The sequence below is a fragment of the Atractosteus spatula genome, unplaced genomic scaffold (assembly GCF_055471065.1).
Source record: "Atractosteus spatula isolate fAtrSpa1 unplaced genomic scaffold, fAtrSpa1.hap1 Scaffold_62, whole genome shotgun sequence".
NCBI classification, from domain to species: Eukaryota; Metazoa; Chordata; class Actinopteri; order Semionotiformes; family Lepisosteidae; genus Atractosteus; species Atractosteus spatula.
In genome coordinates, this window is record NW_028296893.1 from 22,051 (window position 1) to 40,935 (window position 18,885).

General features: G+C 41.4%; 5 non-coding genes across 5 annotated transcripts; 2 read left to right on the forward strand and 3 right to left on the reverse strand.

Annotated features, from left to right (window-relative positions):
• Nucleotides 1-113, forward strand: trnal-caa (transfer RNA leucine (anticodon CAA)). The gene is made up of 2 exons: nucleotides 1-38; nucleotides 68-113. It is a non-coding gene; the product is annotated as a tRNA-Leu (tRNA).
• Nucleotides 114-3,121: 3,008 nt separating this feature from the next.
• On the forward strand, nucleotides 3,122-3,194 carry trnaa-cgc (transfer RNA alanine (anticodon CGC)). Its single transcript has one exon. It is a non-coding gene; the product is annotated as a tRNA-Ala (tRNA).
• A 758-nt stretch (nucleotides 3,195-3,952) lies between these two features.
• trnap-agg (transfer RNA proline (anticodon AGG)) lies at nucleotides 3,953-4,024 on the reverse strand. The gene has a single exon. It is a non-coding gene; the product is annotated as a tRNA-Pro (tRNA).
• Nucleotides 4,025-13,120: 9,096 nt separating this feature from the next.
• Nucleotides 13,121-13,194, reverse strand: trnah-aug (transfer RNA histidin (anticodon AUG)). Its single transcript has one exon. It is a non-coding gene; the product is annotated as a tRNA-His (tRNA).
• Nucleotides 13,195-17,608: 4,414 nt separating this feature from the next.
• Nucleotides 17,609-17,680, reverse strand: trnaa-ugc (transfer RNA alanine (anticodon UGC)). The gene has a single exon. It is a non-coding gene; the product is annotated as a tRNA-Ala (tRNA).
• Between the last annotated feature and the right edge of the window lie 1,205 nt (nucleotides 17,681-18,885).

Sequence of the window (18,885 nt, forward strand, 5' to 3'; positions counted from 1 at the left end):
GTCAGGGTGGCCGAGTGGTCTAAGGCGCCAGACTCAAGGATGTGTGTTTTTTCAGCTGGCTTGGGTGTTCTGGTCTCCAAATGGAGGCGTGGGTTCAAACCCCACTCCTGACTGCTTCTGTTTTTACCTCTCTTGAATTGTTCCAGTGCTAGCTGACAGTGAATGACTGAAATATAAAAGCAGCAGAAGAAAGCAAGCAACTCAGTGCAATTTGTGAGTATTCTGCACTGTTAAAATGCACAGGTTTTCATACTTTTTGGAATTTGTAGCTCAAGAAGTGACTCCTGTTTCATTTTCTATTCACCAACTCGATTTGCATTCCGCCCCTCACACCTCACAACAGAATAACAAACGGCTTCATGTGCCACACCATTCCCCTGTAGATTCGGTTTGCACTATGAATTAGGCGACCCCAAATGAAATATTTTAGTGTTGGCTCAAATGTGAGGAATTTCATGAACCCTCAAAAAGGAACGCTTTCAGAGAATGCCAGCAATTCAAAGCGTGTAGGCAGCAATTCTGCAATTTATTTTATCGGGGCTGGTGCTTTCCGAGTCGATGGCTCCGCATTAGAAATGAGAAGTGCTGAACTCTAAACATGTTCTTGCCATTACTGCTACTCCTGCTCCTACTCCTTCGTCCTCGAAAAAAGAAAAGACAGGCATGTTTTGAGTCTCAAAATGATCTTCTGGATCCACAAGAAACATGTAAATTTGATTGATTCCGCAGTATTTTGGATGTACTGTACTTATAACTTCCATCGAAGAGAGATTTCATCAGTTGCATGAAATTGAAACTTTCGACTTTTTGTCTGGTATTGAAAATATGTTAAAAAAAAACATAAACAATTTTCTAATGAACAACTCATGAAGTATTGCCAGGATCTATATTTAGCGTTTGGTAGTGATAACACTGCTGATATTGACTGAGTAGAAATCTATGTTGTATTGACAGCTTTATCTGAAGCAAGAAATCCTAGAACGCCATCTATGAAGTTTTAGGATTCATACCAAAAGATGCCTTTTGTTTCCCACCCCAACTGCTGCTATTGCATTACACATTATGTGAACATTACCAGTTTTGGTAGCTTTGGGGCATGATTTTCCTAAACTGAAACTTATTACAAAATTATTTAAGATGAACCATGTCCAAAAATTGTAAATCAGGACTAATTTTAATATCAAATGAAATTACTACAGAAGAAAAGGTTTGATTTATATAACTTATTTTTTTTATTTTTTGAAATGGGCTCACACATTCAGATTCGTTCTCAGTGGTTCTTGCTCACCAAATAACTTAAAAGCTGAAGAAGAATGCTACGAAAAATACTAATCAAAATACAAAATAATAATCATTATTAACCAGAAACAGCAAAAAAACTGGTCACATTTGTGATTATGTCGCTTCTCTGCTTCAGCAAGGTCAATAAAGGACTCTCTGAAAGTAGTAAAACACTAAAGAACTGCAAAACTGAATTCAGAATCATATTAGGAATTCTGAGTGATGCCTGCTTACATGCAATCCAATACGGATGTTGTCTTTAAATAAGAATTCTCTATGTTTCCCTGCCTTTTCCCTGGAGTGAAACTATTGGATTGAAGGAATTCTTATCACAGGTTTACAAGGTGTCGTTGATATTTGGAGAAATCTATGAACTCGTGATTTTTATATACTTTAAATAACGGCCATACGCACAGAATAAAATGACAGTACTGATGATTTTTTCCTGAGACGAAGCACAGATTATCTTTCCAACACAGCTGATAAAGGCAAGCCAATAGATACTCTAGCAGAACATAAAAAAACAGAATCAATTCCCCACTTAGATCTGATATCTGAGGTATGCAATCAGGACTCTGTATTAGCTACTATTGATCCATGCAGGACACAGCACAATTTGAGCCACCACTTAGACCTGGTGCCCTCTTGTCTTGGATGAGATTGGCACAGCGATTGATTACTGGGGATCATCTTCTTCATCCCTGAACTACCTCACTCACACCGAGATCCCTGGCTGTAGTCCCCTTTACCTAAAGTGGGGTCTCCCTCACTGTCATCCACACTGTATCCAGAAGGTGCCGCATCAGAGAGGAGTCTCCCTGTGAACAGAAGAGCAGGTCAGTAATCTCGCTGTCATTCTGACACATACTGGCTTGTCAGAGACTATTTCTCTTCCAGGTAGTGTTTATTTCTAATGACAAAGGCTAATGCAGGCTGGTACAGAGTGTACTACCAAGTCTTATTTATGATAACTCACCTGACACTGTGTCTGGGCTCTGGGGCACAGTTACAGCATCATCATAGTACTCTGGAGCCTCTTCTTTCACAGAAGTCATCAGCTCTCCTGAAGCACACAGAGACAGTTTTACTGTTACACATCAGATTTAAAATACAGGGGATCAGGCAACCTGATTATATAATACATTTCAAACCCATTCCATTTTTTTAAATTGAGATGGTGACTGACAACAGTGCAGCCTGTATCAGAACAGAGAAGGCAATGCTTTGTATCCTTGTGAAATATTTGAAGAGGAGCTGGACACTGGCAGCAGAATAAACAGACTCAGTGTGATGTGGTCTGCAGTACATAGAGGAGAGAGACTCAGAGTTTCTGGGATTGGTACAAGGTTTCTCTTTGGGACTGGACTGAAATAACCCACCTGACAAGGCATCTGGACTCTGAGGTATAGTTACAGCATCGTCATAGTACTCTGGGGCCTCTTCTTTCACAGAGGACATCAGCTCTCCTAAAGCACACAGAGCAGAGCTTCACTGTCACTGTCACACATCAGAACACTGATTCACTCGGCGTCAACATGACAGAACAGCAATCACTTGAAAACAATGTTCCACACTCCGTAAGCAAGAACTTCAGTGTTTGCAGTCACCCGATATGCCGATAGTCAAAGGAGCGCAAAACACGAAGCGTCAAAAGACAAGATGAGTTGATGGAAAGAGGGTTGAATTGATGAGCACAAAAGTTCAGCTCGTACAATAGGCAACGAAGGTCCCAGCGTCGTCATCGCACTTGAAAGGACTGCCTTGCAGACCAAGGGCAGTGGGCGGTGCCTGGCAAGAGGGGCAGAGGCGTTAAGACATGATGCCGAGAAGCATGAAGCGCGGGGGATTAGCTCAAATGGTAGAGCGCTCGCTTCGCATGCGAGAGATAGCGGGATCGATTCCCGCATCCTCCAGGTCTGAGTTTGGAGCTCTGGGAGCCCGGTGCTCTAATTTAGCCTCTGCGACTTCTGATAGGTGCTCCTCCGTTGTGGAGAGAATGTCCTTCAGTTGTCAAGCGTTGAAGGGCCACACCTCCTTCCCAACCTCAGTCTGCACTGAGTGCGTCTCCAGCATTTTCTCGTCCAGTTTGTCAGCTTAGCAAGTGAGAAGTATATCCGAGTGAAAACAGTGCTGATAATACTCTCACAAATTGTTAGAAGACGTGCTTTTGATCATCGATTGCTTAACAATCACATTTGTTCGACTTGAGCCATCAAGCTCGTAGTTTTCCTTCAAATCTTGAAAGCTCTCAGTGAGAACATCATAGGCTGCAGGACGCCCCGTAACTTGAGTACTTCAACAGAAAGAAGAGCAGACAGCTCCACAAATATGCGAGGCGCAGAGAGCGCAAGGCGAGCCGCACACGTTTCGGTGGCTGAGAGAGGGCAGTTTTTGCTTTTGCATTTCCCAAGTAAGGACGCATGACAACAAGCGATCGCGGTGCTCATCTACGACATAGTGGTGATGAGTTTTCAGTACGTGTTCTTTTGAACGAGCAATGAGGTTGCCGCCTTGGAGAGCTGACTGCACGCTCTCATTGTGCCACGTGATGAGAATTCGCCAGGCTCGTTCAGTCATTAGTCACATTCCATCGTTTGCCATAAGCAGACGCTGCGAAGTGATGTGGATATCAGTTCCCAGTCTTGTGGAAGAGGAGGAAAAGAGCACACGAGGGCTCGTCCGGGAGTTGAACCCGGGACCTCTCGCACCCTAAGCGAGAATCATACCACTAGACCAACGAGCCACGGCAACATTGGCTATTTCAATCTGTCAGTGAGCTTGAGGATGGGGGAGAGGCGTCATTCGCTCGTCCAGTCAGACCTTCATCAATAAGTCAAGAAAGCCGCAATTACACGGCTGCCTTGCAGACGAAGGGCAGTGAACTTTGCCTGGTAAGAGGGGAACAAGTGGCACTAGGTGACGCCGAGGCATAAGCCCCAGCAAGCGGGTTTGGCTTGTATGGTACAGCGCTTGCCTTGCATGTGGGAAGTAGCAGCATCAATTCCTGCGTTCTCTAGGTGTGTGCTTAGAGCTTGATGTGCTGAAAGGTGTCTTTTAGCCTGTGGTCATGCCTTTCATGGAGAGCATCGTGCAGCTGTCAAGCATTTCGCAGCCACGCCCCCTTTTCATCTTCTCTCTGGCTTAAGCGTCTCCGCCACTCTCTCTTGACATTTCATGTCAGCATGTCAGAAGTCCGAGTGACATTTTTAATGGCTGAGTGAGGGCACGATGCTGAAGCAGAGAGGCCACTTCAGCCAGAGAGACTTGTGCTAGGTGAGATCTGAAAGACGGACTCGCAACAGAAACAGACCAAAAAAGTATCGGTGAGATCAAAAGGCAAATGCAACATCCAGCAGAGGGCGTCGCAAGATTAGTGTATAGGTGACTGAAATTCACGTGAGGCAAACTTTCCGACACATGCACTGCAGCCGGCCTCATTGGCGTAGTAGGTAGTGTGTCAATCTCATAATCTGAAGGTCGTGAGTTTGTTCCTCACATGGGGCAGGGTTGCTTCCTCTCTTGCTCTTTTCAGACTCTTGTGCCAACTGTTCACTCATAACCACGTCTGGAATGCGTGACCTTTACACGGGCGAGAAGCAACGCCGCATCCCTTTCCTAAAGAACATTCACATTCAGAAATAAGTCAAGAAATTTGCCATTACTTTCGCTCGCGCTGCTGTCGGCCTGCCCATGTTGCCAAAGAAAGATTCACTCGGCGTCAGCATGACAGAACAGCGATCACTTGAAAACAATGTTCCACACTCCGTAAGCAAGAACTTCAGTGTTTGCAGTCACCCGATATGCCGATAGTCAAAGGAGCGCAAAACACGAAGCGTCAAAAGACAAGATGAGTTGATGGAAAGAGCGTTGAATTGATGAGCACAAAAGTTCAGCTCGTACAATAGGCAACGAAGGTCCCAGCGTCGTCATCACACTTGAAAGGACTGCCTTGCAGACTAAGTGCAGTGGGAGGTTGGTGTTTTGAGACGGAGGCATTGGGATGGTGGGCTGAGATCTATTCTTCTTAAGGAATTCTTCATCGTGAAAGATCGGTCCACAGGTCATCCAAAGAACTCAGGGAATCATGTGCTACTGAAGGGAGTGAAGTGCTGAAACACATGACATGCCCCCTTGATCTCACATGCACAATTCTGCTGCAACATGCACAGCTACCGTCCACACCAGGCAGTGGGGCTTCAGCAGAATTTGCTACACCACCTGCAATTACATATCCAGCTGCACACATATACATGGCCCCTCTGTCCTTTTCAGGATCTCAAAAAAAGCAAAAAGCATAGCGTGGTTTTCCTGCCACCTGATTGACCTCATCTCCCTCAGAATATGCCCCGCCACATTCATTGCTGAAGCAGGACGTAGGCTAACGGACATGTCAGAACAGTGAGGTTCAACGATCTCTCCAAAATATTGTGGTTGTAGTGGAAGAGATATGTTTTAAATTGTACCTTGGTATTTCAAACTCTCTCTAGAATGTTTTCCATTTCTATTTTATTTTGACAGGAACTGTTAAAAGGCTAATGACACTAGATGAAAAGAGAAGAAAGAAAACACAACGTTTCAGCCGTGGAGCCTTCTTCAGGTGTGAGGGCTCCACGGCTGAAATGTTGTGTTTTCTTTCTTTTCTTTTAAGCATGGAATAGACCTATTACTTGTTCCTTTGCAGCCTACACATGGTGACGCAGCTCCCCACCTGAACTGCTAATGATACTAGATGCCTGGTAGTTTGTGGTACTTGGTTATTGTCTTATGTTTGCTCAAACTGCATATGTGTTGTAGCGGCGAGGCTTATTAATAAGAAAGAATTAAGTGTTCTGAGCCTTCCCAAATGAGGCCCCATCTCTGTTCATCTCTGTGGTGCAGCCACAGAGAAACTATTCATGCAGGCTGATTTAAGGTTTCCTTTGATAAGGGACAGCTCCCAAAGGGGGATGCACTTAGCTAAGCCTGGCTATCATGATCAATGGTCATCCATTGGCGCCTATCTGTCTAGGGAGTGCCAGATGGACTGCATTCCTAGGTGTCAGGAGTAAATGACTCATATCTCACCTTGATCAACCAATCAGGGACTGGTAGGGCCAAGTAACCCACGTGGGACTCTGATGCCCATGGAACGTTCAGCCAATCAACGAGCTGGAGTTCCTCCAGGTAAAAACAGGCAACACAGAGAGCCTGTAGTAAGATTCAGGAGAATTCTGTGGACTTTTCTAAAGGGAATTCAAAGGAGAATTCCAGGGCAGGACGGCCCAGGAGCAGAAGGCTCCCAAGGGCAGGACATTCTCACAGCGCACCTCCTGACCATCTTGAGACTCAGCCCGGACAACCACGGAACGGCCAGTGTGTCCGAGTGCCAGAACTTTCCTTTGTTCTAAGAGTCTAGAGCGGAGGTTGCCAGAGAGTAACCAGAGGATCCACCCGAGGTTAGCACCAGCAGCAGGCCTCGTGAACAGGTCGGAACTGTGGACAGCTGAATCACTATTCAGAACTAGCGCTTCATCAGGAACGAACCGGTCTTTTTCCTGACTTGCTGGGACCCACAGTCATCTTTTCTCCTGTGCGCAAACTTTGCTAGTTAAAGCCAACACTAACCAGCCGGTCAGTGAGCATCAGCACCACACCGTCACAAGCCGCACAGCACAGCCTGGCACCGAGCCAGAGAGCGCGGATTGGACAGCAACAGCCTGCAACTGTTTCTTTGAGTCTGCAGGAGATCTGAATCCCCAGAGATTGGATGAGTATTCAACTTCACTGCATTACAGCTAGAGAATTCAATTGTTATCCCAACCAGTTGATATCACTTTAATTCCTAAGAGTTATGTACTTGTTTTGAGAATCTAATATAGAAGTTATAACCAAGTTCATTTACGAAACGGTCTAAATGAATGATATATTGAACGTATGTCCTTTTGATATGTGTAACACTTTGTATCTGACTGAATATATACCTTTTGTATTCTGATAACCCTCTCGATAAGATCTGTTAGGTTTATATGCATATTCTATGTATTAATAAATGTATCCTCGTGTATTAGTACCTGTGTGTGTGCGTTGTTCGAGTTATGTCGCATGGTTGGATTCTAAAGCCATCAAAAGAATCAATTTTGTGATTTACTGCTACAATTAATAATTGTCCCAGTAAATGCCCAAACCCTACAGAACTGGTGCCTTCAGAGAGCACACTACAGTGTGATTGCATATTTTTGTGTATTTTCATATGTCAATATTTAATTCACTCACATTCCTTTATGCTTGGAAGGAAGGCAGATTGGATTTGGCACAGGACGCCTGCTCATATATGTTGATCTTTGTTGGGCTGGAAAAACAATGATAAAAAGTGAATGAAAAAAGATCTCTCCAACATTTCCCTTCTCTTGGCCATGGTTACACTGCCCTTTCTTTCCATCTTTTGTCCTTCTACAAAGATTCCAGGGCTCTTTATCCACCATAATATCAGAAGCCAAAAATAACCATCTAATGTGTAAACAGCATTTGTAATGTTGGTAGCTGGAAGAGGTTAAGTATGTTTGCAAGACCTAGTTGATTACACCACAGACTTACCTTGTTTTTTTTCTCTTTTAAAGGCTGTGCTGGACTGTACCACTATCATAGAAGATTTTTTTCAAGACACATCGCAGTTCCATAGTAGAGTTTATCAACAGTAGAATTCCATAGGACATTATTTATCAACATCTAACATTACCCAGTGTGAGACTCTGCCAGTAAACCTCAGAGCATTGAGTTCTCCACTAGTGAAGATGGCTTTCTGAAGTCATGAAATCCACTGCTGGGATGCCTGAGAGACAGTGATTGAATCCTGGCTGGAATTAGGCTCTCTGTTAGTGTTGATCTGTGGGAATTATGTGGTAAAAAGGGAAAACTCCTTTACTTTAGTCACTTTGAAAGTTCAAATGTACAGATCTTCAGAAACCCCAGTCTGAAGGGTGAAGCAGGTTCTGCTCAAGGAGTTGCCTGCGTTTTGCTCCATTCAATCCAAGCAGATAGTCCAACATTTGCCTTTTCTTGGCCATGATTACACTGCCCTTTCTTTCATCTTTGTACTTCTACAAAGATTTCAGGACTCTTAATCCACCATAATATCAGAAGCCAAAATTAACCTTCTAACATGTACAAATCATTTGCAGTGAAAGGAGGTGGAAGGGTTTAAGAATGTTTGTAAGACCTGGTTGATTACCACACATAGACATACTTTGTTGTCAGTTTTTTTTTTTTCTCTTTGAAAGGCTATAGGAGGGGTTTGATGGACTGTACCACTATCATAGAAGATATTTTTCTTCTAAGGACACTTATGTAGCGGCAAGGCGTATTTAAAATACAGGAATTAAGTTTGCTGCTCCCTTGCCAGTCCCTCTCTCCCTCATCTCAGTGCAGCTGGATACAGAGAGGCCATTCCATCTGGTTCACATTTAAGGTGTTTTGCTAGCTGATAGAGTTTCCTGATAAGGAACAGCTCCCAAGGCTGAGATTCACCAGCCACCCTAATAAATGGTCATCTCTGGCGCCTTACTGTCTGGGAGATTCCATGGGAGAGGCTCATCCCAAGGTTTACAACCCTAAGGTCAGAGGTCACTGTTACTCATCCTCCACCTCAATCAGCCAATCAGGAACTGGTAGGGCAGGGTAACCCCACGTGGGTCTCGAATGCCCGCGGAACTTTAAGCCACTGAACTACCGTAGTTCCTCCAGATAAAACAGGCAGCACAATGCCCAGAAGGTGCCCCTAACAAAAAGATCTGCCCAAGGTTAGCCCAGCTGACAGCCTCGTGAACCACCGGTACTCCACCGCCAAAGCTCGCCTGATCAACGAGTGAACTACGGTCGGAACTGTCGACAGCTGAATCTCAGGATTCAGGGCTAGCGCTACATCGGGAACGAACTGGTCTTCTTCCCATCTAAAGAGTGTGACTGGCTTGGACCCGCAGTCACTTTCCATATGCACAAGCTCTGCTAGTTTCAGCCAACACTAACTAGCCGGTCTTCAAAGAGCATCAGCAGCGCATCGCAGCAGGAATCTCTCCCTCCTCTCCTTCTCGCCAGCCGCACCGGCCACTGCCTGGCACCGAGCCAGAGAGTGCCGATTGCACACAGCAACAGCCTGCCACTACTTCTTTGTGTCCGCGGGAGATCTGAATCCACACAGATCGGATGAGTATTCAACATTCTGCATTACAGTTCGAGAATTCAATTGTTACCTCAACCACAATTGATATCAATCTAATACCTATGAGTGATGTACTTGCTTTTGAGTATCTAGTGTAGAAGTTGTAATCCCAGTTCATTTACGAAACAGTCTAAATGAATGGTATACTGAATGTATGTCCCTCTTGGTTTGGAACTCTTCATGATTTAATATATACCTTTTGTATTCTGCTAACCCACACTCTTAAGATCTGTTATGTTTATATGCACATTTTATGTATTAATAAGTGTATTAGTATCTGTGTGTGTGCGTTAATGAGTTAACTCACAAGGTCGGTTTTCTAATAGCCATCAAAGAATCATTTTGTGACTTACTGCTACAATTAATAATTGTCCCAGTAAATACACAAAACCCCTACACATTCATGGAAACCAATATTTACCTGCTAATCCAGAATGCAGCAGAGAACAGTTGGACAGAAGGTTAGTATTTGTCGATACTGCATCACAGAAGTCAGTCTCTTCCCCCTCATTATGCAGGCTGACTTGTTGAACGATGAACTGTCCTCCAGTGACTGTCAGCTGCAATCACTGACTCAGACATGGTGTTGATCCATTGATGGCACTTTGGCTGATTTGGTTAACATGCTTTCCTCTTAAAACAGGAGATGCTGAGTTCAAATCCCAGCAGTGCTTGTCTTACAAAATGAATCACTATGGATGATTACGTACAGCTTGATTTTGTTTAACGCAAGTTTTCATTTTCTTTCTGGAACAACTTGCTTTTCATGAAATTCATACAGCTTGTGAAAGATGAAATACAAATCTTGCCTTGTATATCGCAGGCTGGTAAGAAAAAAGCATTATTTTCTTTTTTTAAGCTTGCAAATGGAGAAAAGGGACACATGTGAGTCTCTGTTAATTGAAAGGTTAGTGGTTTGAGCCCACCCAGAAATGCACTTCTCATTATTGCAATGTAAACCTCATCTCTACTTATTCGGATTTCTTAGCAAAACCTTAACCCACTTGATATTTGCAAGACATGTGAATGTTTTTGTTAAACAATTAAGTATGTAAGTCAATATCACTGGGAATGGCCAATAATGACCAACATTCAAGGACATCATATTCAGCCAAGGACTGAACGGCTGGCAGAAGAATTCATTTATGCTCTTGATGCATCCTTAGTTAGAATATTTAAAATTACGACACAGATTTGTTGGAGAACTTGACAAGCAAAAAAGACAGTTGGACAGCATGATTATGTTAGGACTGTACATTTGTATTTTAATACTTTTGTATATTTATCTTAATTTTAATATACATGTAACCATAAGTGCTGTTCTATGTAAATAAATTTTGTTGTATTTTATCATATTTTAGCTGAGGGCACAAGGGGGTATATTATACCTTTCGAAACTTCCAAGACAACTACAGTATAACAGAGGCTCATACTTTAATATAATTTGCTTTAAAAGAAAACCACAATTTGTACGATATCATCCCTCAATATCGACGTTCAAATGAAGGATTTAAAGAAGCAACAGCGATAGGAGAGTACATTGATTTTGGACCAATGTTTGCATCTGAACAATCCTTCCTCCTGGAAAGAAGAAAAAACAGGTATGTTTTGAGTCTCATGATGATGCTCTTCTGGATAAAAAAAACAGTGCAAATTTGTTTCGGATGTATTTTAGATAAAATTATAACTGTCATCGAAGAGAACTTTGATCAGTTGAATGCAGTTGAAACTTTTGACATTTTATATGATGACAGGACGTACATTTAGGACTCAGTACCGATAACGCTGCTGCTATTGATGGAGTAGAAATAAGTGTATTGGCAATTTTATCTGAGGCAAGAAGTACTAGAACACCTCCTATAAAAATGTTAGGATTCAGAGCAAGAAATATTTTTCCACTTCACCCAATGGTATTGCATTAACGAGGCTGAAGCTGGCTTCTTATTCGCCAGCTTCTTCTTCTGCCTTAAATGCTGCTGCTGTGATGTTATGCCGCCTTTCGCCTGTAGATGGCTCTTTACAGTAATTTTTAAAAGTACTAATCGGGATGGATTACTGTATTTATCCTCAGTAAATGGGAATATGTAAGTAGTGACTATCCAAATAACATTTTTGTGTGAAACACATTTCAGAAAATTGTAAACCAATTTTCAAAACTCACAGCAACACAAACACAATAAGTAAATAAGACAAAACAGAAGTTCACAGGCACTTTCTGCATATTTACCACGACCTTGCCTTCTGACCATAAAAAGTCTTAAAATCTTGCATTTTACAAGAACTTTTTAATATAAATGGGACGTCTAGAACATGGCATATGAGAATATATGGTTAACCGAGGATGAGCAACGGGTGATGGCACTTTCTGCTTCTTGCTATAAACCTACCCCCTGGTTATAAAAACATCTAAAAATTCTGACACTGAGGTGTGAGAGACAATGGAACAGACTATCAAAATCCTGAACTTTAGGAAATTTTACTGTGCCATTTTTTTAAATATGACCCTGTGAACATGGCATGTCCCTCCTTCCTCATTATCAAAACATCTCAATGTTCCGACACTATGTACATTGGTAATTACAACACTTCACTGTTGCATTTCTGAGTTGTGACATTGTGAACATGGCATGTTAAAGTATATAGACAATCTAGATCAGAACAGGCTTAATGCAATTCATAGTGATTTATCATTTTCTTACTTTCTAAATGAAAAAAAAAATTCAGTGATTATGACACTTCGGTATGACATAAAATATGCTTCAATGACAGAATAAATAATCATGGAAAAAATACCCACAGTAGACATTCATATTTGTGATTATAGGAAATTTAAATATCAGGTGAGTAGCTGCGTCAGCATGCGTAGGCTGCAAAGGAACAAGTAAAGGGTTATTCCATGCTGAAAAGAGAAGAAAGGAAACACAACGTGTTGGCCGTGGAGCCTTCTTCAGGTGTGAGAAAGACAAGGCAGTATGCAAAGATCATTTTCTTTTTATCTTTGCTGACTGCAGTTTATCTTTGATGACAACATCAAAGACATTAAGGAATTCTTACGGCTAACAGCTCCACATCAACTTCCTTCTATAACTAACCTCATCAGATCTCTCAACTCCCAACTCTTCCAGTTTCTCACTTCAGAGAAGGATAAAAAACTCAATCATCCTCTACAGAGAAAAACCATCAACACCCCTACCACCTCCACCAATCCTAACCTTGTTGTTACTATACCCTCTGACCTTTCCCTTTCACCCCTTTGCATCCTCAGCTAACATATTTTAATATTACAACACAATTACAACAGATTGTACAGTATTTACAGTTTAAAATTAGGGTAAATATGTCAAAATATCAAAATCCAGATGCACAGTGCTAACAAAACAATGCTTGTCAAGCTCTCAAACAAATCTGCGTTGTATTTTTAAAATATTTCAGCAGAGGATGTGAGGGGAGTATAAATGACGATTAGACGATCATTTTCCTTGGGTGAATATGGTTTTCTGGGGAGTTGCGATGTTGGGCATTATTGGACATTTTTGACACGTGTTGAACAGTCGCATCTCCTACAAATATTAAAATGGCTATGGTTTAGCTGAGAAATCCAATCGACCTATGCAAAAACAATGTTTACATCGCAAAAAAAAAACACGTCCCTGGGTGGACTTGAACCACCAACCTTACGGTTCATAGCCGAACGCGCTAACCGATTGCACCACAGAGACTGACTGGTGGAGTCTTTTCTCGAATCAAAAAAAAATCTCTTACCGTTCTTTTTGCCAGCCGGTAATATTTCTTCTGCACTGATAACCAAGAACTGAATTTCATGTTTCGCAAGCTGTGTGAATTTCATCAAAAAACAAGTTTTCCAGAAAGGAAATGAACACATGCATTTAACGAAATCAAGCCCTTTGTGAGTGCCCAAAATGGTAAGATCTATACTACAAGATAGGAAGAAATACACGGCTGGGATTTGAACATAGGTTCTTTTGTTTAATAGAAAGGTGCTTTAACCAACGAAGCTATGGTGACAAGATAACCATCACCTTTAACAGCTACTTGGACACACCGCTCTGAGACATCTGCGTTCAGAAAGCGCTGAAACTGCTCTCAGAGAAAATTGCCTCTTTTACATACAGTAGCAGCCCCGACACTGAGAAACGAAAAGAAATGGCTTTTATTGGGCATTTTTCATGTCCAATGCGTTTGACATCTCCCAAGGGCGACAGAGTTCTTTTGCGACACTATTTCTTCTTCTTTTTTCTTGCTGTACGTTTTGATAAAAAACGAAAAATCGTGCAAGGGAAAAATGTATTTTTTTCATAGAGAAAATGTGCACCAGGAAATGTTGTGTTGAGAAGAAGTGATTTAACATGATACGTGACCTAATTTATCGGAGCAAATGCTCACCCAGCAAGGTCTGGAGAAGTTGGAGAGTCTGGGGGATGTGATAATTATACGGTGTTGTGGAAGAAAACAGTCTTTCTTTGAATTCTCAATCAATCGGAATTTCGGAATCGGAATCGAAATTTTAGACGTGGCGGTGGATTACTAGTAGCGACGCTGAGCACACTATGAGGGAATTCAGGTTATGTGAAATGCCAGCGGTTTAATAAATAACGCATCTGATTTCGGATCGTAAGATTGTAGGTTCGACTTCTACCTGGCTCGTTTAAATTTTATTCGAGCTCCTCAGTAATATCTTTTATGTAATGAACCGCACCTGAAAGCAAACATTGGGTCTGTTTCCTTTGTTTTCCAGCATGAAATAGCAAATCGTTACAAAAAGTACCTGCTATTGTCCAATAGCGGGTTTTTTTTCAAATTACATTTTCAGGCTTCAGACACTTTTTAATAAAACAAAAGTGTCCGGAAACTCCCTAACTTTCAGGTTTGCTTGAACCTGTATTAAAAGAAGTTATTTTAAACTTCCGGGATTCCATTCTCTGATGTAGCTGTCTCTAAAGACAGAGGTGATGTTTCGCAGATTTGAACTGTGCCTTCTCTCTTGTGTTCAAGGGTATTCGCTGTGTGAGACCCTAACTGCGTGTCCTGTAGGGTTCTATTGTGTTTAGATTATCTATGTGGTGTACAGATAGAACTCAACTACATGGTGTGAATTCCGTGTTCAGGACCAACAGAACCTGATAAACTAATAGCAGACCTCGACGCGATTTGAACACGCAGCCTTCTAATGGGGAGTCAGACATGCTACCTTTGCGCCACAGATATCAGCAATTTTGAAATCCCCAAAGGAGACAAATCAGCTTCACAAAAAATTCTCCTGTGAAGCGCGCCGCTCTTCCGAAGAGAGTCTCTTCTTCCCAGACCACATTTTATTCTTCCTGCGCAGCTCTTGTGCAGGTGTTGTTCTCGATAACAGATCCAGGAACACTGACTGTTTTTCTATTTTTTTTAAATCAAATACCCCATGGTGCAACGGTAGCACGTCTGACTCTAAATCCCGAAGTTATTTTTCAAAGTATATCGGAGTCAACTGACACTGATCAGGTTCTGCTGCTGCTGAACCCGCAGTCTTCACCTTAAAGTTCAATTCCCCAAGCCTTCTGACCTTATATGTCCATCCCTTCTCGTCAAATTTCGTATTTTCACAGGGTACCCTACAGAAATCGCAGTATAGAATGAAAAACTCCAGTAGATCTCGGCCGCTGTTGGTGATTTTCCTTTAAAAACAAATTAACCTCCGGAAATTTTACGGAGTGTATAACTTTCACCGAGACTGAGAAGTGTTAAGCTGTACATGGGTTTTTGTGGCTCGGTTGTTAACCAAAAGGGTGGTGGTTTGAGCCCTCTCAGGGACACTATGAGCCTTTTAATGTACACACCAGTCTCACTTCATCTCCACAGCCGGTCTTGTACCACAATTAAATACGGAGCCCGCAGCGGGTAGTAGGCTCGCAAATATAGCTCACTGTGTATAAAATGAAGAAGCACAGGTTAGTTTCTTACCTGCATGTTGCAGAGCCTTACGCAACTTGTACCATTAGCTGAGGTTTGAGCCCTGCACGGGCTATTAGTTGAAAGACCATTGTAAATGACGTGTAAGAGATTTATCCAGCTGGCTTTTATGTTTCACACTAAATTGAGATCTTGAAACCAAAAGAGTTAGAAATATGGAACACAACCGTTGTTCCCCAAGAAGGAAAGCTGTTTTGTACTGACGTCACTCCTTTTTATGTAACCCAGATTGTGAAGACAACTCTGCCCTATCAAAGGAAAATGTTACACAAAAGTTGGAAAGCACACTCTGAACCCATCTGTATATTTGATTCCCGCGATCTGTTCAAAGCTGCTTAGTGCTTCGCAAGCAAATCAAATCATTTCAGGGAAGAAACTCAGTTTAGTGAACTACTTTTGTATTTTCACTCATTGAATTTGATCTTTGTATTCTCTTTGCATTCTCAGCAATAATATTTCAAAATTACAGTTCAGATTTATTGGAAAACTTCACAAGCATTATTAGGTTAGGACTGTACAATTGTTTTTTAATATCTTGGTATATTTACCTTCATTTTAATATAGATATAACCATAAATGTTGTTAAGCATATTGTACTTTTGTCGTACTTTTTAAAACATTTTAGCTGAGGACACACGGCGACTATTATACCTTGTGATACATGGAAGACATCTGTAAACGAAGATGTAACAATAAAATTGGCAATTAACAGAAAACCACAATTTGTATAATATTATTCCTCGATATCAATGATCAATTGAAGGATTTGAAGAAACTATCAAAGAAACAGCAGCAATAGCAGATGACTTTGGTTTTGAACCCAACTTTACACCTCAATAATCCATTTGTCCTCGAAAAAAGAAAAGACAGGCATATTTTGAGTCTCATAATTATCCTCTTCTCGATCCAAAAGAAACGTTGATTGCTTCTGTCCTTTTTTGGATTTTCTTACGAAGATCTCACGAAGTATTGCCAGGATCTATATTTAGTGTTCGGTAGCGATAACACTGCTGATATTGATTGAGTAAAAATCTATGATGTATTGACAGCTTTATCTGAAGCGAGAAATCCTCGAACGCCGCTTATGAAGTGTTGGGATTCATACCAAGAAATGCCTTTTGTTTTCCCACCCAAAATGCTACTATTACATTACACATTATGCAAACATAACCAGTTTTAGTAGCTTCTGGGCGCGATTTTCCAAAACTGAAACTAATTACAAATTATTTAAGATGAACCATGTCCAAAAATTGTAAATCAGGATTAATATAATATCAAATGAAATTACTACAGAAGAAAATGTTTAACTGAAATATGAATGACTATGCAAGCCTACAAAATAGAACAATTCAATATTTATAACTTATTTTTTTATTTTTTGAGAAATGGGCTCACAAACCGGAAGACACTAACGTTTCTCTTCGTTAGAGTATGTGAATAACAGTTTAACCCCAAATGTCTGTAATTGTGATTCTGTTAAAATTCAAAAAACCATCTATCAATAGTAAGAAATTATTAAGAAAGGAAGCAATTGTGTTATTTCATAAACTGTAAGACATGAAGACATTTACAGGTTATATCCTTTGCTTTGTCTTTTAACGCAAGCATTCAGGATCCAAGCCCATGTTCGGACGGTTGTGTTTCTCTTGTAATCATCAAATGGCATTGTTTTGTCCGTCAGTTCCTTCTCGAGTTGTACCATGGATATTTTATGCCATCAATACTTTTCATGCTCTTTTGCATTTTCCTTCACATCCGGAAAAAAACACTCAAGGCGTTCTTGTCACTGTGCTACACAGTACAGGACACACAATGAGGAATTCGCGCAGCTTTCAGCTCAGTGCGGAATCCAGATGGAGGACTCGCTCGGTGAATGATCTCTCAGGAAAACCCGGGTGAGATTCAACATCCCGGGTGAGGTTTTTCTGCAACAGCCATGACAAGTGTGAAGACGTTCTCTGGATTTCCTGAATGTGACTTTAAATTAGTTCACATTCTTTGGTAGTTAACAGAACTAAATGCTTTGGAGGTACATTTAAAACTGCAGAGAACACTGTAGCACTTCGAGTTTAATTGTGTAAACCTGGCTCTCTATGAGCACGAGCAAAGAGTTCTCACTCAACAGAAGACAGCAATGTGAGCACAGTAACATAAAGCACTTGGAGATGCCCGGGATTGAACCCAGGACCTCATACATGCAAAGCATATGCTCTACCACTGAGCTACATCCCCCACATAAAAGGCTGTGGAAGTGACTTAGAGATGTGCAGGTGCTCACAGAACACAATCCATCTTTTGCATCTTTTAAGTGCTCTTGATTAAACTATGCATAGAAAAACAGCAGTACTGATGATTTTCATGGACTGATGCACACTTGTTCTGTACAACTCCAGTGATAAAACCTTGTCTGTAAATATTGTAGAACGTAAAAGGGTGAAACAATGCTCCAACTACAGGAATGGTAACAGAAAGGATCATTTTCTTATTTAATACATCCTTTTGAGATGCCTTGTCAACGCACACAGACGTTAGAGCTGAACAAATATTTTGTACACAAGACGGCAGTGCGATATTAGAATTCCTGTCTTCTTGATGGATTCAGACTCCTTCTCAGAGGTCCATGCTCGCCAAATAAGTTTACAGCTCTAGCGGCAATGCTTGTTAATAAGACAGAATTAAGCGTTGCTGTGCTTTCCTAAATGAGGCCCCATCTCACTCTCCCTCTCTGTGGTGCAGCCACAGAGAAAGTATTCATGCAGGCTGATTAAAGATGTTTTCTTTTGATAAGGGACAGTTCCCAAACGGAGATGCACTTAGCTAAGCCTGGCTATCATGATCAATGGTCATCCATTGGCACCTATCTGTCTAGGGAGTGCCGAATGGACATCTGGACTGCATTCCTAAGTGTCAGGAGTAAGTGACTCATATCTCACCTTCATCAACCAATCAGGGATTGCCAGGGCGTGGTAACACCACGTGGGTCTCCAATGCCCGCCAAACTCTCAACCAATCAGCACACATCTGTGTCTTGGTCAAAAAGGGAGCAAAAGAGTAGCTCGGAAAATACCCAACTCAACAAGCAAGCGCGTTGGTTGCTCTTGCTCTTAATGCAAGGAGCTGTTTTTTTTCCGCATTAATCATTATTAACCAGAAACAGCTGCACAACTGGTCGCATTTGTGGTTATGTCACTTCTCTGCTTCAGCAAGGTCAATAAAAGACTCTGAAAGTAGTAGAGAAAAACTGAATTAAAATCATATTAGCAATTCTGAGCGATATCTGCATACAGGCAATCCAATAAGAATGTTGAAATCTTTGAATATCATCTCTCTATATATTGCGCTGCTTTTTACTTGGAGTAAAACTATTGGATTGGAGGAATGCTAACCGCTGGGTTAAAATGTATTGTTGTTATTTGGAGAAATCAATGAACTCGTGA